The sequence below is a fragment of the Puma concolor genome, chromosome A3 (assembly GCF_028749965.1).
Source record: "Puma concolor isolate L17-30 chromosome A3, mPumCon1.1.hap2, whole genome shotgun sequence".
NCBI classification, from domain to species: domain Eukaryota; kingdom Metazoa; phylum Chordata; class Mammalia; order Carnivora; family Felidae; genus Puma; species Puma concolor.
This window is the reverse complement of record NC_141669.1, coordinates 14,588,078-14,612,009: the sequence shown is the minus strand read 5'-3', so window position 1 is coordinate 14,612,009 and position 23,932 is coordinate 14,588,078. Positions and strand designations below refer to the sequence as shown.

The window sequence follows — 23,932 nt, the reverse complement described above, 5'->3', positions numbered from 1 at the left end:
GATCACACTCCTAGGTATTTACCCAGGAGGAATGAAAATATATGTTCACATAAAAATCTAGATGGGAAACTTTACTGCAGCTTTATTCATAATTGCCAAAAACTGGAAACAACCCAAATATCCTTCAACTGGTGAATGGATAAACAAACTGGAACATCCATGGATTGGAATAGTATTCAGCAATAAAACAAAATGAATTACTGATGGATGTAACAATGCAGATGAATCACAAATGCATTATGCTAAATGAAAGAAGCCACATTCAAAAAAGACTACATGCTGTATAGTTCCATTTATATGATATTCTAGAAAAGGCAAAACTATAAGAACATACAACAGAGTGCTGGTAGCCAGAGGCTGGGTATAGACAAAATACATTGACTACAGAAGAGTAAGGGGTGACTTTTTCAGGTGATGCAATATTTACTATCTTCATTGTGCTGGCAGTTACATGACTATATGCATTTATTAAAAATTATAGGACTTTACTCAGAAAAGGGTTGATTTTATTGGATATAATTTATACTCCAATAAATCTGACTTAAAACTTTTAAAGAAAGGAAGCTGAGAGTCTCTAAGTGTGGGCCAAACAGCCTGACAGATATAGCACCTGGTACCCCTCCTGGCTCATTGGGAACACTTTTCTAGAAGGCCTCAATGCCCTAGAGATGGTGCATCGAGATAGTCCCAGGAAAACCCATGTACACTAAAATCTTACACAGCTCTATCTCCACATAGGATTTTTGCTACTACCTAGCTTATTTTCATTTTTCAACTTAATTTGTTTGCATAATTCATTAATTTTTTTGCTTGCATAATTTAGCACTATTGAAAACACAGAGCATGCTGAGTCACTTACTTGGAATGGGCCTGAGCATAGCTCACCTGCTTTGTTCCTCTCTCTGAGAACCACTCTGTGCCTGCCTCCTATTAGGGGTCCCCCTTTCTCTCTCCAGTTCCTCTTCAAGTCTCAAGACCCATCTTAGCTCTGCCTCCCAAACCACCTCAGCCCACCTAAGTCTGCAAATTTGGTTCCAGCTCTGTTTGCTCTTCATTTGGATTTTACTATATGCTGTTGTTTGTGATTGTCTATAGCGTCTCACTCAGGCTCTCAAATATATGGTGTTATAGACCTTACTAGATACCATTTTGTCTTCTTGCTCCTGGATAGAATGCCTGCCTAGAAGCCTTCAGATTTAAATGAAGTCATGTGACAGTGACCAAGATACTGTAAGAATTGGTGTATGCTGCTTATAGAAGAGAAAACCTGAAATATCAATGGATTTTTTTCCCAGCTTCCAAATGAGGAAATCTCAAATTAATACGATAAAGATTAGAACATTCTGGATCATAGAGGTACTATATAAAAGAGGGCTTTTGTAGAATCATCTGGATCTTTAGTGAACTTTGTGTGATGACAAAACAAACTTCCTTATGATATGCAGCTGAGACATGGGGGTTGTTTGTTACCTCACTATAACTGAAGCTATCCTGACTAATGGAAGTTAATAGCGTAGAAACACATCTGGATGGAATGGATCCAGAGGAAAACCAACCAGAGAAAGGGGTAAGTAAACATTTCCACAACTCCAAGGTTTAACATGCTGCTTGAAACATACTCAGCAGATTTTCAATAAATGTCTGTTGAGCTAACATTAGCTTTGGTCGCATGGCTTTTCAGTGTGAAGCAAGGATCTCCATTTTAATACAATAGCTATTCCAGAACACTCTACCGGCAACAGTACCAGAAAACACTAATTTGGGATCTCTGAGACCATTCTTATTTCAACTTTTAATCTCCATCTCCTGAAATAATAGAAATATACCCGAAAGAAATATTGTTTGGAAATCAGATATTCTTTAATTTTTTTTTTAATTCCAGTTAGTTAACATACAGTGTAATATTACTTTCAGGTGTACAATACAGTGATTCAACACTTCCATACAACACCTGGTGATCATCATGACAAGTGCACTCCATAATGCCTATCATGTATTTCACCCATCCCCCTACCTACCTCCCTTCCAGTAACCATCAGTTTGTTCTCTACAGTTAAGAGTCTGTTTCATGGTATGTCTCTTTCTCTCTTTTTTTCCTTTGTTTGTTTGGTTTCTTAAATTCCACATATGAGTAAAATCAAATCATATGGTATTTTTCTTTCTCCTGCTGACTTATTTCACTTAGCATAATACTCTCTAGCTCCATCCATGTCATTGCAAATGGCCAGATTCCATTCCTTTTTATGGCTAAGTAATATTCCATTATATATTCATTACATATGATATATACATAAACACACACACACACACACACACACATATATACGTATACACATATATATACACATATATACATATACATATATATATATACATATACACATCACTCATTAGTTGATGGACACTTGGGCTGTTTCCATAATTTGGCTGTTATAGATAATGCTGCAATAAACATTGGGGTGCATGTATCCCTTTGAATGAGAATTTTTGTATCCTTTAGGTAAATACCTAGTAGTGCAATTACTGGATCATAGAGTAGTTCTATTTTTAACTTTTTGAGGAACCTCTACACTGTTTTCCAGAGTGGCTACACCAGTTTGTCTTCCCACAAACAGTGCAAGAGGGTTTACCTTTCTTGTGTTGCCTTTCAGGTGTTGTTTCTTGTGTTGGTGATTTTAGCCCTTCATCAAAATAAAAATTTAAACTAAATGGCAACCTATGGAATGGGAGAAGGTGTTTACAAATGACATATCAGATAAATGGTTAGTATCCAAGATATATAAAGAACTTCTACAAATCAACATCCAAAAAGTGGAAAATCCAATTAAAAATGGGTAGAAGACATGAATAGACATTTTTTCTCAAAGAAGACATATAGATGGCCAACAGATACACAAAAGGATGCTCAATATCACTGCTCATCAGAGAAATGCAAACCAAAACTAGAATGAGATAGCACCTTGCATCGGTCAGATGTGTTTTTTAAATTCTATTTCCTTTCAAGCAGATTAGATACCTACAAATCTATTTAAGTGCCTCTTTACTCAAAAATGGTGCTAGAGGGGCCCCTGGGTGGCTCAGTCAGTTAAGCATCCGACTTCGACTCAGATCATGATCTCGCGGTCCATGAGTTCGAGCCCCGTGTCGGGCTCTGTGCTGACAGCTCAGAGCCTGGAGCCTCTTTCAGATTCTGTGTCTCCCTCTCTCTCTGACCCTCCCCTGTTAATGTTCTGTCTCTCTCTGTCTAAAAAATAAATAAATGTTAAAAAAAAATTTAAAAAAATGGTGCTAGAGGTCTTCTTGATTATACATAAGTTGACCAACGGCCAAGACATGTTAATGTACCCTAAACACAAACCACATACTGACACAGACACATGCGCACACAGGCAATATTTTGTGTGTAAAATAAGCATTTTAGGGGCATCTGGATGGCTCAGTCAATAGTGCATCCAACTCTTGATCTTGGGCTCATGAGTTTGAGCCCCACATTGGGTGTAAGATTACTAAAAAGAATAAAATTTATCTTAGGAAAATCTTGGACTTAAGCACCTAGCTAAATAAAAATAAAAGTAAGCTCAAACGGAAAGAACAATAGATTTGAAGTCAGAAAATTGAGGTGAGAACCTAGCTCTGTTGATCCTATATGTTTGGTCTTGGATATTCCAATTCTTTCCTCTGAAAAATGGGCAGAATATCAACTCTGCTTACTTTAAAGAATTGTTGTAAGATATGAATAATTTTTTTATAATCGCCATCTTTTAAAATTAGTATATTCCAGGAGAAATATCCTAGGTTTAGTTCTTTCTCTCTTAATAAAAGCAAATACTCCGCTTAGGCCAAGAAATGGTTTTATTCACATTAGCATTTTCTATCCTTTTAGGAGTTCTACACTTACTAACTGCTCGTCTCAGAGGGTACAAACAAAAACAATGTTTTTAATGTATTTCTGCATCAGTGTTCTCACTCCCAGGCAAAATTCAGCTCGTCACTCCAGACACAGGTTTGGAGTTTCCTCTCCTCATGCAGGTGTTGTCTTCGCTCCTGACCCTGCTCCTTCTCTCCCACCCATATGGGTTTTCATCAGCTGATGCGGGAGCCAGGCAGGGTTGCCCTTGTTGCAGACAGAACACTGGAGGCTATGAGAGCCTTGCGGAGGCAGGGAGAGATGTGAAGGAAGTGGGGGAGTGTCGGGTGAGTGTATGTTGATAGCACTGTAGGTGGGAAAGCCGGTCTGGGAATTGTTCCCCTCAGCCTGGATAATGTCCACAATATGGCCGTGCTCCTGACATCGCTGGACTTCTTTCTATGCCACTTGGTGGGAAATGGTTTTGTTGGGATCTCCCTTCAGTCAGCAAATCGCTTTTCTGAAGCCTCTTAGATTGCAGTTTCTGACTCCAGCTTTCTGCCAGCACTGCGTACCTCAGTAGCTGTTTCTCCACCATTCTGGAGCTCCCAATTAAGTTGTAGTCAAGGCTCTCATGGCATAAATTAGGAACAGAAAATCCAGTTTTAACTCATGGCTCTGGAAAGCAATCAGTAGAGCCATGAGGCCTGCTTTGGCAAAGACTCCTCAGCCGGGGGAAAGAGGACCGCCAGCCAATCAGTCAGCTGTGCGTTTCTAGCCCACAGAAGCAAAGCCCCTGGTAGGCACATGGCTGCCTGTTGGCAGTGGCTCTGCTCCCAACGCATGGCAGCATCCTTGCTGTGATTCTGGCAAGCTCAGAAGAGTGGTGGGAGACTGCAGACGCTAGCGCATTCTAATTGGGAGGCTGACTGCTTTCCTTCCAGATTTACTGCTCCCAAGGCCTGAGGGGCACGCAGCCTGGGTCCTGGCAGCTCATGGGATGGTTTTGTGTTACTATTTGGAGACTTCCTATTATGTTCTGCTGTAAAGGGTATGAGGGAGTCCCTCCTTGGGATAACCCACTATCTGAGTATTAAGAGAGACACCGACCTTCCCTGTTCCCTTCTCTGTGTGCACAGAAATAAATCCAGCACGCCTCAGTGTGGCATGGCCCATCAGTCATAAAAACATGACATGGACATCAGTGCTGGGGGGGGTGGGGGGGTGGCAGCAAGGCAACAGTGCCCCTCCTCCTCTTGCTCTCAGGCCTGTGCTAGGAGCTGCACACAAATCCACAGCTCCCTCTTCCTTTCTTGGCCCTGGGCCCCTTCTTTCCGGCACTCTGTTTCAAAAACATCACAAGCCACGCAGGTGGTTTTTGTTGCACCACAGCTCGTATTCTTGACAGATCCTACATCTGCACATTAATACTCCTTGATGCTTCCAGCCTGAAACTTTCCCAGACACACTGGCCTCAGAGCCTCACAAGCTGTGCGGAAGGGAGACGAACTACACAGGAATTCCTTACTGGGTCTGAGGGTTGTGAGGGGGAGGTCATGGTTATTTTAAACAAAAGAAGCTTCATGGTCACTTAGATCTGAACTTGAAGGCATCTGACTCCATGAGAAATCTACCTTCTCTTCAGGGCAGTGAGTGTTTTGGCCAGGGCTCTGGGGCAACTCCGAGTTACTATAATCATGAGGTATTACCATTGCCACAATTGCAATCACACAATTCATATGTATTGAGTGGATAAACAAATAACAACAATAATAATAATAATAGTTAGCATTTACTGGGTCCTTCCTATCTGTAAGACACTGGTCTTATTTAGATGATTAGTCTTAATGCTCCCACAACCACTATACAAGGTAGGTACTAATGTACACATTTTATAGATAACAAAACTAACTAGCACAATGAATAAATATATAAAGAATCTGACTGAGGCCACACTGTTGAATTAAAGGCAGAACAGGAAACCAAACCTAGATCACAGACCTCGAAATCTATGCTAGCGAATTCCACTTAATCATACTGAGTTTGTATAAAAAGAAGGAGGTCAGGAAGTGTGACAAAGAGACTAAGGGCCTTCAAAATAAACTGCCAGGAATCAATTTCCATACTGGAGCCTGGTGTCCAAGAAGCCATTGGAACACTTCAATGGCCAGAAGAAACACTTTTCTCATTTTACTAGTATGCAGTGAAAAAGAATGGGGTACAATGGTTTGGAATGAGTGAAGAAGAAGTTTCCCAGATTCAACAAGAAATACAAATGAGGGAGAGAGAGAGAGAGAGAGGGAGAGATTCATCTCCCAGGAAGGCTGGAAAGAAGAGAACAGCATTATCCCTGAGGATACTAAATAGATTAGTAGAGCGACCGTGAATAAATCAGAGATTTTAGAGATGGCAGCCAATAAAAAAAAAAAAAAATTGTAGAAATAGTATTTGAGTGTTCATTCCCTCCCTTCCCTCTGTAATAACATGAATTGTAACACCACAGACATTATCTACAATTACTCCAAAATGTTGTTTCTTTACATCTAGAATTTTTATTTTAAGGCTAATCCTGAGAAATTTGGCAGTTGTAAAAGATGTCAGGATAGAGGAAGGGGGAGAGGTTCAGGAAATATGGTGGGCCAATACAGGGTTCACGCCGTCCATTGGGGCCTGAAATCAAGCTTGAGAAGAGTTAGCAGACCCATTGATTGTCTGTTGGAGAAAAGCGACAGATGGCCTGAGCCAGAGGGCTTCTCAGAGAGGGAGGCTGGAGTGCTGCCTAGGTCCCAAGTGCATGACTAACTCATGACTTATGGAGAGCCTGACAGGTCTGACCTTGGAGTGGTGAAGAATCACACTGGAACTGACCACAGCCCCTTCACTGGGCTCCATCTCGTGCCCTGAGGAGGGCCTCCATCATTCCCCCACTATGATTTGGGTATGAACAATATCTGTGGGTCTCAGCCACAGGGACAGGTCTGGGAACAGTCTCAAAACACACATCTTAAATCTCTTTCACTTGATTATCTACTTTTGATTCCATCCACTGTCCATGTAGATGGCTGAGACTAGGAAATCAGAGGGAGGTTTGATTCTGGGAAGAATAACATTTTCAAACACATAGTCATGAAACTGAATTTGATTTCTTCAGAATAAACCAAAGACACCCAAATATAGAAATAATCAATCTAACAATACTTATCATTAGCTAAATTCAAGATTTCTGTTGATTTATTTTCACACTGGAACAGACAGATTAGTCATAATGTTAGTATTAATGTTAGTAGTTGAATATCTCATTGGGCATTCAATGAGCAGCTATAAAGAAGGTATAAACTATGCAGGAAGGTTGTGACAAAATAAACTTAAGACAATCCTCCATTTTACTGGCAGTTTCAGTCTAGCTAGAACAGACTGAAATGAATTTCACTGTGTTGTAGTCTTCCCATGATGATCTTGAGACAGAAGCACAAAGTAGTATTATCTGATTATGCAATGGGTAGAAAGTGTCACAGTGCTTTCAACATATAATTGACCTCCCTCATCTGCCCACATCGTCAGCACAAGACATTGGAGAAAAGAGAGGAAGAAAGACAAATTTGTTCAACTTCTGGAACACAGAGAGTTCTTTTCCCCTTGATATCTTGAGATGCCATCATAAAAACCACATAGGGTTGAGGGGGTAGGATAAAATGGTGAGGGGCTTCCCCCAAGTGGGTAATCTATTAGGAGACCCCTGCATACAGCTAGAGTCCCAATAGACTATACCTTTTGTAGAAGGTTGAATGAGAAATAAACCTACTGCCAAAAATAGAAGATCAAGAAAACTTTCCAATCTCTGCCTTGGCAACAGTGGAGGGGGAAAAATACCCCATGAGATTTTATAACCACAACAGACCCTTCACAAGTTTGCCATACAAATTTATGCCACCTGTGAGGTCTGAAAAATCTCAAATGGACAATTTAATTTAAAGTGGTCCTAGGTCAATGGTGCCCCCAGGAAACTGGCAGAAGCAAACACACATCATTTCTGGAGGAATACTAATTCAACACAGGCCTCAAAGAATTCCCACAGATAAAGTTCCAAATAAAATGAACAACTCACTGGAAAAAAGAAAAAACACGAAGAGACAAGGCACCTTGAATTAAATTCTGGAGAACCAGTTTCCTTAATGTATCAGATATGGTAATTCCCAGAGAATATGTAACAACCATATTTACTTTGTTTGAAGAAATAAAGGAGAAGCACAAAAAATACAAAGGATAATTGATAGTTTTAAATGTAAGAATATTTTAAAAGGTGCAAACAAAATATTAGAAATGAAAAATTATAATTAAAGTTACAAATTAAATGGATAAGTTAAACAGAAGATTAAAGTTGACAAGAATTAGTGCCATAGAACACAGATTTTAAAATGTTAAAAATGCAACTCAAAAAGACAGAGAGGTAGAAAATATGAAAGAGAAATTAGGAGCCAGAGCATAGAGTATGGAGAGCCAACAAATGTCCAATGACAATTATACAAGAAAAAAGAATAAGAATAAGCCAATATTTAATGACATTATGTTTGAGAATTTTCCAGACCCATTGAAGAACACCAATTCCCAGATCCAAGAAGTCTAGTATATTCCAAAAAGAATAAATAAAAAATAACTTCATATAAAGATATATCATAGTGAAACAATGAACATCAAAGAAAATTAGTCCTTAAAGTAAGTATGAAGAAAGGATAGATCACCTGAATATCAATTAGAGAGATGACTCATTTTACATTAGTATGTATGGTAATCAGAAGACAATGCAATAACTTGGAGTGCTTTCCCCAATAGATTTTAAACAAGGAGGATAAAATACAGTTTTTTTGCATAATGAAATGTGGAGGTTATCACCAACATATCTTCACTGAAGAAATTCTAAAAGAAATAAAATGAGAGGGGCGCCTGGGTGGCTCAGCCGGTTAAGTGTCCACCTTCGGCTCAGGTCGCGATCTCATGGTTCGTGGGTTCAAGCCCCGCATCGGGCTCTGTGCTGACAGCTCAGAGCCTGGAGCCTACTTTGGATTCTGGGTCTCCCTCTCTCTCTCTCTGCCCCTCCTCCACTCATGCTCTGTCTCTCTTTCTCAAAAATAAAATAAAACATTAAAAACAGAAAATAAGATGGAAGAAGTAGTAAACAAAGAAACTATGGGGCGCCTGGGTGGTGCAGTCGGTTAAGCGTCCGACTTCAGCCAGGTCACGATCTCGCGGTCTGTGAGTTTGAGCCCCGCGTCAGGCTCTGGGCTGATGGCTCAGAGCCTGGAGCCTGTTTCCGATTCTGTGTCTCCCTCTCTCTCTGCCCCTTCCCCGTTCATGCTCTGTCTCTCTCTGTCCCAAAATAAATAAAAAACGTTGAAAAAAAAATTAAAAAAAAAAAAAAAAGAAACTGTGAGTTAAAGAGACTATAAAGATAATGATGTTTAATTTGTGGGGAAATTAAAATAAGGAACAACAGTAAAATATAAGTTTGAAAATGGGGTAAGCCAAGGTAAGTATTTTCAGACTTTTGGCTCTCAAAGCATGGTCCGGATGCCTGTAGCATTGGTATTACCCAGGAGTTTTGTAAGAAATGCAGAATCCCAGGCCCCACCTCAGGCTGCCTGTATTTTAACAAGATCCTCAGGTGATTTGAATATACATTAAAATTTGAGAAGCTACTTGAAGTACTTAGACTTTGTCAATTACTAATTATTATAAAAACCTAATTAGAGTAACCACTGAAAGCACAAATACAGAGCATCATTTACAAACAGTAGAGAGAAAAATAATGGAATAAGGAAAAAACTTGACTCCATTGGTCATTAGGTATAGTCAGGTTATTCTGTACTAAAAATTTTCATGTACTAAAAATTAAAACAACAATGGATAATTTCTCATTCATGCTGAATATCCTTTGTGCATTGAAAGGGGGACCCAGTGAACTAGAGTGAAGTAATTCCTTCTATATTTGGGTCTAAGTCAATAATCTGACAATTTGTGTTCTGAGTATTTCTTTTGGCATGGCTCTGTTGACAACAAATTCTCTTTCGATTGTTTTACCCCTTATTTTGCTTTATTTCTGGAGTATATTTACTTGACTACAAGATTATACATTTTCAGTCATTGTGTTTAGGCACTTTAAAGATGTTAATCCATCATCTCCTGGTTTCCATCATGATTTCTGATGAGAATTTAACTGTCAGTCTTATTGTTGCTCATTTGAAGGTAAAATATCTTTCTTTTCTGGCTGATTCTAAGATTATCTTTTTTTTTTTTCAGTAGTTTTACCATGCTATACATATTTTTAAAATTTATTTAATCAATTTTGGGTTGGCAAGTTTTCTTGAATTTTGTGTCTTGATGATTTTCATCAGTTTAGGGTAATTATTGACCAGTATCACTTCAAATTTTGTGTCCATCAGAATCCTTTTCCCTTTCTTCTAGGGATTTAATTGTAGATATATCAGATCTTTCACCATATCCCATATGTCTTTAATGCATTTTTAGCTATCTTATGTTTTTTTTTCTTTGCATGAGTTTGGAGATTTGATAGTAATCTTTTAGTTCATTTATCCTCTATTCTTCTGTGAATAATCTACTATTAAATTAAGTATTTTTAGTTTTTAATTTTCTTTTATATACTTTTTAATTCTAGAATTTACATTATTTTACAAATCCTATTTCCTTAGGGAAATTCTTATTCCTGACCTTTTTTTTCTTTTAAGACAGTAACCATTGTCACTTAAAAGTCAATGTCAAATAATAAATGGATCACCTGTTGGTATGATTGTATTGTCTGTATTTCTTCTTTGTTTTGGTCATTTGGTCTTATTTCCTGACATGCTTGGTTATTTTTACTTAATCACAGACATTCTGAATGAAAAAAATGTAGAAATTATTTGAGATTTGGCTGACTCATCTTCCTTCAACAAGGACTTTTATTCTCTAGTAAGCATTTAGAATAGGTACAGATCACCATAATCCAGTCTGACATTGACAAAGCTCAATTCCTTTTTGGGGGTGGAAGGAATAAGGAATGATCTATTTCTTGTTTGCTTTCACTCCTAGTGTATACTCCCTTCAGGGGTCCTAAATGGAAGTATGAGGCTTTTTCCATGGGCCCATTTCCTTGGTACATTGAATCTAATTTTTATCTCTTCAGTCCCATAAGGTTGCCCAATGCTCTGCTCAATTAGCTGCCACTTCCTTCTCAACTTTTTAGGCTATTGGCCCCATTCCAAGAACAGCACATATCTTGAAAGCAATGCAAAATTTTGGGTTAATTTCAATGCACTTCTTTCTGGGTTCTGTCCCAGCCAGTCAGTCCTGGCTGCCATACTGGCTCTCCAGTGCCTACATGGCGTATTTTTTTTTTCCAGCTTGTCTAGATGTTCTTGGTGGGAATGTTGGTCTTCAGTAAGCTATCCATCATTAATTGGAAACAGAACTCCAAATTCCAACTTTGAATTTAGAATCTTACAAGCACTCACTTCGGAGAGGAGAAGAAAATAAAAATGAATTTTGCACATAGAACATTAAGTGCCCCAATATCTTGTAGGAATAAATAAATGAATAAAGTACTCTTTCAAAATTAAAAAAAAAGGGGAAATAGCAAAGTGTTGGGTGGCTTGCTATGTGCTATCCATGTATTATTTCATTTATTATTTATAATAACACTATGAGTAAGATACTATTATTACCCCTATCTGATGATAAGAAAAATAATACATAGAAAGTCTAAGTCACTTGCATAAGGTCACATACACTGTGGAACCTGCAAGCTGAATACCAGTGCTATGTATCTTCTCAAACTGAAAGGTATAAAAAAATTAGTATGACCAGAAGAAATAAGGAAACCTGAAAGAAATTAAGAACATCTATTAAACAGTGACACTTGGAAGCATCTTTTTTAAAGGACGAAGTTTCAGTGACAAAAAGTTACATCTCTTTTTCTAAGAATCCAATCATGCCATTTGACTCTACCTTCAAGAATATTTAAATAATCATAATATTGCAGATTCTATTTGTTAGATTTCAGATTTTAGAATTAACCTCCTGACGAAGGATGTATAATTGTCAAAGAGCCACATGTAACATTAGTTTAGTGTTTTCTGACTGTTTGGCACAGTGCAAAGTGCTTTATATAGATTGACCAATTTAGTCCACAGTTACTTATGAAGGAGGTGCCATTTCACCCCCAATTACACATGTAGAATTTGAAGTTTTGACAGGCAAAGTATATTTTTCAAGATTGCATAGATAATAAGTAAATAAGTGGTGAAATGCATTTTGAACTCTGGGAACTTACTTTTAACTAGGTTCCCTCCCTCAAAAAATGTTAAAAACAAGACAATGCTCAATAAAAATAGGAAGGTGAAGAGAAAAGAAGAGGTAGGGGATGTTATGAGTATGCAAAGTTCCTCATCTTTTGCGGAAGAAAATCAATGGATATTGTTTAAAGATAATTTGAGAAGTAGAATTAGAAGTATGTTATTTAAAATTATAATAGTAACAATCAAGGAGAGTAAAAACAGAAACTAATCTGGAGTATGGGATAGGGGAGAAGGGTAGATAAATGGCAGATAGACTTTATCTTTCCATTATACCTTTCTCATTTGTTTTTATCATATGCATGTATTACAAATAGAAACTAAGCTATATATAAAAAGATAAATTATACCATAATAATGTTGGAGGGGTTATATTCCACTGAGACCACATGCTCTTGGCCACATGGCAAACAACAGTTTCCCTGGAGAAAGCCTGTGATACCACGGCACAGGCTCCATAAATCTAATTCTAGTCTACTATTAAAAAGCACATATGCCTCAATAAATAAGTCATATTAAACCATAGCTGCCTTATCCATTATAAAGGTTATATTTTGGATTTGAAATTTTCACTCCTTTTATTCTTATTTCTAATTGGTTCAGAACCTGAATGGAAAGAAGTGTGCTTTTCCCCTGGGTCCCTAAGCACACTCCAACACATTTAACAAGAAGAATACACGTAAAGTTGAAAGAGAGGAAGAGCACTAAATCCTTTTACAACTTCTTAGCATATCTCAAGTATCCTAGGATGCTTGGAACCAAATGACACCTTTCCTGGACTCAAACATAACAGTCTTAGGGTGGAGTAAAGAAAATTTGGAATTTGAAAAATGATCAAGATTGTATTTCAATCTTCTTCAGTCATTCCATATCTGACTGGCTTAAATTATGACTTAAATTATGACTTAAATTATGATTGGATAAAATACAGAAAATGTTTCATGCACTTTTATGTAAAGTATAACCTTCCAGGGTGAACGCTGCAGGACTGTCACACTACACCCTGTCTGGGGAGAGCACCTGCAAAATGACAATTCTTTTGAGAAGCTTGCTGAGTTTTCACAGCTCGGTCACAGATTCATTAATCCTCCTGCCCCAGAAGCAAGTCTTCTTCATTTTCATGGGCTGTTTCCCAGGGGAACACAAGGGGTGGGGAACCACCTTGGAATCCCTTAGGTGCCAAAGCAAAGAGAACCCAGAGCTCCTGTTGTTTTTCATAAACACGTGCTCCTCTTTCCACATTTCCGACTCTTTGCCAAGGTGCTGAGAAATGGTAAAGCTGGGACGGGCTGGCTCCAACCAATCTGGCCTGACAGCCCAGAACCTACTCTTAGGATGTGCATTTTACCCCACAGCTGTTTCTGCTTCACTCTAATTTGTTCAGGATTTGGTTGGGACCCTAGAGTTCACCTTCTGCAAAATATTTGTTAATTTTTGTTTTTAGCTGAGAAAATACCTTTTCCCCTCCCAAAATGAGAACAATTTGCTCTGGGATTGAAGATGGATTTGTATTATAGTTGCAGTGGAGATTTGCTCAATTGCTTCATAGCCACATACCCAACACTCACTAATTCCTTTTAACAAGAAAATGGTAAACAGGTGGAGTTGAAATCATAGATAAATAAAGAGTCCTCTCCAATCCATTCAGTTGGGTCTTTGTAAAAGGAATTCTACCCAGCTGGCAGCGCACACGCTTACACAAATGGAATATTTTTTTAAATCAGCATTGAGAATAGTAGACATGATAACATGCTCATGAAATCTACTGGGTAGACAAGACTTCAAAACAATCAGCATCATTTCGCTAATTGCCAAAACTCCTTTCCAGATATGACCACCATCACTTAGAAACTAATTTTTTTTCACTAAACCACTTCAATCCATTTGCTTTGGTTTTATAACAAAAACCCTTAACGTTGTTGGTAGCAACAATCGTAGCCTTGTATATTTTAATAGAGTAATTTATTTTTTCCCAATGACTGTCATGGCTTTTGTAAGCCTAACAAAGCTATGTATAGCTTCTCTAAAAGATAAGAGGTTTTCTCTCCTAAAAAGCATATATTTTTCAATTTTCTGAAGAAAATATAAGTAGACTATTGATTAATCCATTATCAGTCCTAGAAAATAGCCAATGAGACCCAGAGAGCCAAAAAACAACAAACAAAACCATTTAATTTTCTATATCACTGCATTTGGTGACAGGTTGCTATTTGTAAAGGGTAATATAATTATTCGATTAACTGATGTTTTATAAATACATACACAGACATTCACATATACACATAAATTCACAATCACAAATAAAGCACGTTATTGCTGCTCTCTTCCTTGTCTAATATTTAGCCCTGGTAGTGTTTGTTTTGTTGTATTTGTTTGCTTTAACTCTTTATTCCTTGAAATATATTTTTTCAGTTATCTAGGGCAAGATTTAATTTTTTAATAACACTGATAAAAGTTTAATTAAAGCTTTTATAAAATAAAGAACATGTTATAATGAAATCTTTCATTGTCCTATAAATGTAAAAAAATTCAAATGCCTCCATAATTTGTTTCCCACAGATCCTTAGAGCATTGTTTCCAGTATTTTGGACACACATTCACAATAAGAAAGGTACTGTGTACTTTACTCTGCCCTCAAAACTGAAACCAAACTTTTATGAAATCATACTTCTCTTTGCTGTGTATAATATCACTCAGATATTTTGTATACTATCAAATTCTGGCTTATTTATTTATTTACTTCTTTATTTCTTTATTTATTTTTAATGCTGGTAGGAGCCTGCAGTTTGAAAAATCCTGCCCAGTAGAAACTTATCTTTGCTTCTATGTTTCCTAGATTGAATATTTAAGTCAGCCTACCTATTTCCATCTATTCTCTCACCAGACGCTAAAGGACTCACTGACAAAGCCACCAAGCTAAGATGCAGGATTTTATGAGGCCTCATCACCTCCTTGACATCCAAATTCTAACCTCGTGTCCTGAAGTTGATCATGTACAACTTTAGGCCAGTTTAACATTGTCAAGCTCCACCCCTCCACCTTATATTAACCATGCAATGTCTATACTCCCTGGTGAATCACATTCTCCACTGGGTGAGAGACTATATTTAATTTGGTATAAATTTCCCTCTCCTTCCCTCTGACCACTCTTCTAACATAGTCTTATGCTAAAATTAAAAAAAAAAAAAAAAGATACTTAAGGAAACTTTAAAATGACACCAATACAATTTCAAATATATCAATGTATATCTGATATATCTTCAATGGAATAATATCTAATTCAGTCTGTTCCCACAAATCCAATTTGACAAACAATTTGTGAGATTTCATTTCCAGATCTACCGAATCTCCAACAAAACAGACCTGGTTTCACTTTGAATTAAATGCTTCCAAACCTCCAGCTCTGTCTCTTCCTAGACAGGCATTTTCTAGACAGACAAATTTAAGCCTAGGACACCCTGAGACCTACATGAAATCATTAGCACAGAACTTGCCGACACAACTCAAGGAAGATCCTGAGCTGTTTATTCCACATCGCTTTGTTTCGTTAGGCCCCAAACTGGCCCTAAGCTAATTTCCATGCTTTTTTATATTTTATTTTTATAACGTGTGAAGCATGATGATTTGAAATCTGATCAAATCACATGGTGAAATAATTCTTACAATCAAGCCAATTAACACATCCATTCACATGGTTGTAATTTGGTGTGTGTGCATGTGAGTATGAGTGTGTGTTAGGAAAGGACATGAAATCTACTCTTTTAGCAAATTTCCAGTACTCAGTGTGGTATTATTAACTATAGTCATCATGCTGTACATTAAGTCTCTAGATTTACTCATTCTACATAATTGTAACTTTGTGGGGTTTTTGTTGCTGTTTTTTGTTTTTTGGAAATTGTTTTATTTTAAAATTACCTTCCCTACAAACCATGTTAATACTTGAATGTTATGGTTTTTCATTGTAAACATACCACATTGTAAATGGAGTTTCATTCTTTTAAACAACTGTTGTTTTGGGCTTCGGTTATTTAAAATAAGTTTAAGTGTAATATAAAAAACTATCCCTTTCCAGGTGGGAGCTTGACACCTGCATAAAACCTAAGAATTTGGTAAGTCCCTTAGTTGAATAAAAGCACAAAGTTACCACCCTTTTTATCCATACAACACGACATGGTTATGTTTTTTTTTTAATGTTTTATTTATTTTTGAGAGAGAGAGAGAGAGAGAGAGAGGGAGAGAGAGAGAGAGAGAATGTGAGCAGGGGAGGGACAGAGAGAGAGAGGGAGACACAATCTGAAACAGGTTCCAGGCTCTGAGCTGTCAGCACAGAGCCCGACAGGGGGACTCAAACTCACAAACCATGAGATCATCAGTACCTGAGCAGAAGTCAGATATTTCCACAGACTGAGTCACCCAGGCACCCCCATAACTATAACTTTGTACCTGTTTCTCCCACTCCCTGCTTCTGGCAACCGCCATTCTACTCTATGTATTCTTTTTTAGATTCCTCATATAAGTGAGATCATGCAATATTTTTCTTTCTTTATATGGCTTATTTCACATAGCATAACATTCGCTAGGTTCATCCATGTTATTGCAAATGACAATATCTCCTTTTTAAAGACTGAATAATACTCTTTATACATATATACCACAGTTTCTTTATTCATTCACTGAGGGATACTTAGGTTGTTTCCATATATTGGCTATTATAAATAGTTCTACAATTAAAATGGAAGCACAGATAGCCCTTTCAGATACTGATTCCAATTTCTTTAATTATATACCCAGCAGGGGATTGCTGGATCACACAGTAGTTCTATATTTAGTATTTTGAGGTACCTCCATACTGTTTTCCATAATAGCTACACCAATTACATTCCCACCAACAGTGTATAAGGGTTCCCTTTTCTCCAAATCCCTACCAACTCTTGTTGTCATTAATTTTTTTTGTAATAGCCATCCTAATAGGTGTGAGGTGATATCTCATCATGGTTTTGATTTGCCTTTCTCTGATGATTAGTAATGTTGAACACTTTTCTGTATACCTATCAGCCATCGTATGTCCTCTTTGGAAAAATGTCCATTTGGGTCCTTTTCCTATTTTTAAATTGTTTTTGTTGTTGTTGTTGTTGCTACTGAGTTGTGTGAGTTCCTAATTTATTTTGGATACTAACTCTTTATCAGATATACAGTTTGCAAATATTTTCTCCTTATCTGTTATGTTGCCTTTTAATTTTCCTAATGATTTCCTCCACCATGAAAAAGACTTTAGATTGATGAAGCCCTTTTGTTTATTTTTGCTTTTGGTGCCTGAGCTTTTGCTGTCATATTCAAAAAATTATTGCCAAGTCCAATGTCAAGGAGTTTTCTCACCCCCTTTTCTCCCCCTAGGAATGTTATGTTTTCAGGTCTTACGTTTAAATCTTTAATCCATTTTGAGTTTATTTTTCTGTTTAGTATAAGGGTCAAATTTTATTCATTGCATGTGGATATCCAGTTTTCCTAGCATTATTTAATAAAGTGGCTATTCTTTCCCCAATTTTGGTTCCCTTGTAGAAAATCACTTGACCGTATATGCACAGGTTTATTTCTGGGCTCTCAGTTCTGTTCCGTTTGTCCATGTGTCTATATGTATGCCAGTACCATAGTGTTTGATTATTACAGTTTTGTAATAAAATTTGAAATCAAGCAGTGTGATGCTTCCAACTCTGTTCTCTCTGAAGATTGACTATTCAGGATGTTTATGATTTCATACAAAATTTGGAATTGTTTTTTTTATCTTTTTATGTGAAAATTTCATTGGAATTTTGATAGGGATTGCAGTGAATCTATAAATCACTTTGGGTAGTATGGTCATTTTAACAATATTAGTTCCTCCAATCCATGAACATGAGATATCTTTCCATCTATGTGTGTCTTCTTCATTTTCTTTCATCAGTGTTTTATAGTTTTTAGTCTACAGATCTTTCACTTTCTGGCTAAATTTATTCCTAAGTATTTTATTCTTTTTTTAAGCTATTGTAACTGGGATTGTTCTCTTGATTTCCTTTTTAAGTAAGTAATTGATAAGTAATTGTTGGTATAAAGAAATGTTATTATTCTAACAACTTCTTTTCTGTGAAGTTTTAGGGTTTTCTACAACTAGGACCATGTCATCTACAAACAGAGATAATTTTATGTTTTCCTTTCCGATTTGGATGTCTTTTATTTATTTTTCTTGCCTTATCACTTCTATTACTATATTGAATAGAAGCAGTATGTGTGGGCATTCTGACCTTGTACTAGATCTTAGAGGAAAAGCTTTCAGTTTATTACCATGATTATAATGTTAGTTGTGGGCTGCTTTTCATGAATGGGCTTTATTGTATTGAAGGAATTTCCTTTTATACCTATTTGATTGAGAGTTTTTATCATGAATAGATGTTGAATTTTGTCAATTGCTTTTTGGGTATCTATTGAGATGATCACATGTTTTTTTTATCATTCATTCTGTTAATGTGGAGTATCACATTGACTTATGTGGTGTATGTTAAATCAACCTTGCATCCCAGGGATAAATCCCATTTGATCATGGCGTATACTGTTTTTGATGTGTTGTTGAATTCATATTGTTAGTATTTAACTGAGGATTTTTGCAGCTGTATTCATCAAAGATATTTGCTTGGGGTTTTCTTTTCTTGTGGCAGCTTTGGCTTGGTATCACCGTGATTCTGGCCTCACAAAATGAGTTTGAAAATATTCTCTCTACATCTATTTTTTGGAAGAGTTCGAGAAGGGTCATTATTAGTTCCTTTTTATAAAATGTTTGGTAGAATTCAACCATGAAGTCATCTAGTCCTGGGCTTTTCTTTATTGTGAGATTTTATATTACTACTTCAGTCTCCTCATTTGTTATTAATTTGTTCAGGCTTTCTATTTCTTTTTGATTCAGTTCTGGTAGGTTGTATGTTTCCATGACTTTATTTCTTCCAGGTTATCCAGTATGTTCACATATAATTGCTCATAATAGTCTCTTATGATTCTTTTTATTTCTGTGGCATCTGTTATAATATCTCCTCTTTAATTTATGATTTAACTTATTTAAGTCTTCTCTCCTTTTTTATTAGTTCAGCTAAGGGTTTGGCAATTTTATTTTTTCAAAAAAAACAACTCTAATTTTTATTGATTTTTTCTATTTTGTTTCTATTATCGATTTGATTTATTTCTGCCTTGACCTTCCTTTATTATTTCCTTTCTTCTGCTAATTTTAAGTTTAGTTTACTATTATCTTTCTAGTTCCTTGAAGTTGTTTACCTGTGATCTTTCTTGTTTTATAGTGTTGGTATTTATCATTATAAACTTAGCATATTTAACTTTTAATTTCCATGCTTTTCCTCCAAGTTTCGTCTCTTCTCTCCATGCAGATTATCCCATCTGTCCCCCACATCCTTCTATGGAAGTCCTGGTCACTTTCTTCATGACACCTTCCCTGATTTTCAGTCCCCACTTGTCAATATGTGCCCCCATATATGCACTCTCACTTAACTTTTTTAGTGTCTTTTGTAAATTTCATGCCCATTTCTCTCTTTCCCTCTGGTATAATTTGTTAACCAGTCTTTTTTTTTTTTTTTTTGCTCCAATCCCCTTCCAACTGACATACTCACACACCCTGAGATTTCCCTAAGATAAAGTATCTCTTACATTACTTATTTTGTTTTTCGAGAACACTTAAAAAGTTATGGTAAAATATGCATAAAATTTACTATCTTAACCATTTTTAATGTATAATTTAGTAGTATTAAGTACATTAATATTGTGAAACCATTGCCATAATATTTCTCCAGAATTCCTTTTATCTTGAAAAATTGAGACTCTATTCTACACCCACTAAATAACAACTCCTCATCCCACTCCCCTTCAACTCCTGACAACCACCATTCCACTTTCTGTTTCTATGAATTTGACTACTTCTAGGTGCCACATCTAAGTGGATCATAAAGTATTTATCTTTTTGTTTCTGGTTTATTTCACTTAGCATTATGTCCCCAAGTTTCCTCCATACTATAGCATGTATCAGAATTCCCTTTCATCAAAACATGAAATGACTATCTCAAGCCAGGAAGATCAGAAGCCTGGCTTAGACAGTCCCAAGTGTGACCTAACACTGCCCTCCGTGTCTAGAGAGACCCTTCATTCTGCTATTTATTAATCACTGTCAAACAATGGAGGAAAGTCTAGGTAAATTATGGTATACTGCATTGTACAGAGCTTGTGGATTTTTGAAATCGCATTTGCAATGCCATTTAATGATATGGAAAGGTACTTAAATGAATTATATTAGGTAAAAAGTGAAGATACATTATTTCTCATACATTATGATCTGAATAGTGCAAGTGAAAAAAACTAAACATAAAAATGGGAATGAAATATACTAAAATTAATAAGTAATGTTATCCTGTTTATTTATACCTTATGTGTAGCCCCAATTTTCTTTTAATGAGTACATATTGCTTTTATAGTCATATAAAAATATATATTTGAGAAAAAAAATCCATGTACAGGATTCACTGGGGCTGTGAAAAAAGGCTGAATCCATGGCAAAATACTCATCAATGGACCTTCATTGTTCAGCCAGTAGGAGTGTAGCCCGTTGATGGCAGTAGCTGCACTCCCTGTGTAGAGACAGAGCCCTGAGGAAAATGGGCTGGGGGTAGTGACGGGGCCAGATGATGGCTGGCTGCAGTTCAGAGATTAAGGAGGAAATAGTCTTATCTGTTTCTAACCTGCCCCATGGTTATAACCACTTACTCCTACCACAACATGGTCTCTCTCACCTCCCCATCCTTTATTCATACACAGGCAGCAGGCATGAAGACCAACTTTGTGGGTCACCCTCCAAAGAGTACTAATCTTAATAAGAACCAAAGTCTGCACCTACACTAATTAGGTCAGAAGACAGGATTCCAAGGGTCAGTATTTAGTCACTCAAATTCTAAATGAAAAGTCTGCTATGTGCCAGACATCCACCAAGATGAAAGAACCAATAAAACTCCCTGAAAGAACTCATACCCTGTTGGTGTCAATGAAGTCCCTGTTCCAGGAGCTCGGGCATATACCAGAAAACAAGATAAGGTACCTGCCATCCAGAAGCTAGTACTACATCAATCTCAGCCCTGTGAGGGCTTACACTCATCAGTATGTGAGCTTCAGTTTAGGTTTTGGTAAAGCAAAGTCATAATTTTATGCCTACAGTGTGATTGTATATACACAGTGGTCATGGTTAAATGAGATTAGCTAATTTGATAGAGGAGGGAAACCACAATTTTTTATGCAATGATCAGAGAAGCTTTTAAACTTCCACTAATATTCCTTTGGTCATGGCTGGAGAAGCCAAAGTTCAGGACTGAGAAGCATCTGAAATGTTTTTCTAGGCAGCCAATCTGTTTAAGAGACTTCTCACAATCATTAAAGTAAACATCAGAGTCTCCATACCACACCCTCAAAAACTGGCAAAGAACCCCAAGCCAGGCCCAGCAGGGCTTGACCCCTAAAACTGATGCTATTTAAGCTCTATGATATAAAAAATGCCTCTTAGGCCAGACTCATTTGCCAGAACCTTCAACATGGCATACTTAACCTCTGGTCTTACTTATATAAACTATTTTATCCAAGAAACCCAACTAAATGGAAACAGGCATGTTCTGTCTGTGTTTGTGTATGTGTGGTGTGCAAGTGTGTGTGTGTGGTATGTGTGGGTGTGTGCAGTCAGGACCTAACTCATATTTATCCATGTTCTATGTCTATCTGTTACAGGCCTATGGGTACTGCCATGACTAATGAAGCAACTCCTGATTCCACAAGACACCCAATTAGGAAAAAAAAAGTCTCAGCAGGCCAGGAAAAACAGTTAGAGGAGAGGGCAAATGATCTTTAAGAGCAGTTAGCAGTATAGGAGAGAGTAGAGGGATAGAAGAGGAAGTCATTCCTAAGATTAAGTCAATCAACTTCCCTTACCATGCATTTTGGCCAGCACTGTCAGAAGCCATGGAAAGAGGATAAACCATGAAAAATGCTCAACTCCATAATACTAAAAAAAAGCATGGAATGCCCAGGATTTTCTGCCTTTTTGTCCTATTGAAACTTCTTAAATCTGTCCTCTGAATTTTTGTGATCTCATTGGGCTAAAGCATGGAGAATGCAGGGCGCGGGTCTTATTAATCACTTCAGCTACTATGTAATGGTTTTGAGAGACTGACATATGCCAGGCCCTCTGCTAAGGACATATCTCATGTTTTAGGTACTCTCATTGTGCCCATTTTTACATAAGAGCAAATAAAGAGTAGAATTTGAGCAACTTCCTTAAAATTAAGAGGCATGTAGAATCAGAGGTGGAATTCAAATCCCAAGTCTGACTCCTACCCACTCCTAGGCATGAAAAGGCACACAGTAGGTGGTTAATAAATGACTGAATGCTGTCCAGAAACATGAGATGGAAAGGGATCCATCTGCTTCACATTTTAAATTGTACACTCTGAGGGTAAGTAAGTGCCTGTTGAGATCACAGCAGAACAGAGTCTACATGACTCATGGCAGGAACACTGCACTAGGACCAGAAAGCCTGGGCTCTGGATCTGGACTCCAGTCCAGCCACTGGTTCTCTGTGTGGCTTGGAAAAAGTCAACTTATATCCTAGGGCTTCCATGTCCTCATCTGACAAACAAAAGAATTTCCACTTTACCCCTTAAGTCTGCAAGGAGGACGAGAGGAGATAAGCACAAGTGAAGGTGCTTCATATAACACACATGAGAAGTAACATCAGTGAGGAACAGGTGTTGATACTGGAGCCGGTTCTGTATTCTTCTAACCTACCTGTCTTCACGATTGTTCTTTGTTTTCTGCCACTGAGGAGCTCAAACAATATTACTATTATTTTAAGTAAAACACAACAAGCTCATCGGATGTGCAGGGAAAAAAATGTGCCAGTGAAATACTGGCAGGTCAGATGGAAAGTAGATCTCTGACTCACCATCCCTTTCAGAAGAATCTCCAAATGCTCTCTCCCAGCATCCAGGACCTCTCCCAAAGCTACTCCATACACTTCATGCTCCAGTAATAACACATGACATGTAGTCCCTCCAACAGAGCAAGCTCTCTCAGACCTCTGATCCCTTTCACTTGTGGCTGGAACACTGATGTCCATCTGCTTCAGTGTTTTGAACCTCAGTCCATGCATCACTACTGTCAGGAAAATTCTCTGCTCCTTCCTCAGTGCTCAATACCACTCATATCATTACACAACTCCTGAGAATCCTTATCTCCATTACTATTAAGTTCTTCAAAGACAGGCATGATTCTTTCATCTTGTTATTCTCAGTGCCTGGCCTAGGACCTGGAACTCTGTAAGCATATGGAGAAATTTTAATCAGTTAAACTAAATTTGTATGCGTTCACAGTACCTCGCATGGTCAGGGAAACATAGAGGCTGACTAGTTTGATGTTGAACAAGTGTCCTCAAGCATAAAGTTCCATCATTTGCAAAGTATTTACCTAGCATCTATGATCTATTACATTCATTTCATAATTAACCCAAAGGATCTTCATTTTATTAAGTGAGAATCTTATACCACACTGTAAGTTTTTCCAAAATGGAAACCATATTTTTATTAACTTGTTAAATCACGGATTCTCAATAATGCTCATTGACTGCCTGCCTGATTGAGAATGGATGGATTTTCTATACCCATTTCTATATCACCTC

At 37.2% G+C, this 23,932-nt stretch overlaps 2 long non-coding RNA genes across 2 annotated transcripts in view; one reads left to right on the top strand and one right to left on the bottom strand.

The window, feature by feature from the left end:
• Positions 1 to 23,932, bottom strand: part of LOC147582265 (uncharacterized) — a 276,555-nt gene that overhangs the window by 113,664 nt on the left and 138,959 nt on the right. The window lies entirely within an intron of this gene.
• Positions 1,515 to 22,330, top strand: LOC147582266 (uncharacterized). Its single transcript, XR_015248903.1, has 4 exons — positions 1,515 to 1,567; positions 14,752 to 14,803; positions 16,265 to 16,301; positions 21,988 to 22,330. It is a non-coding gene; the product is annotated as an uncharacterized LOC147582266 (long non-coding RNA).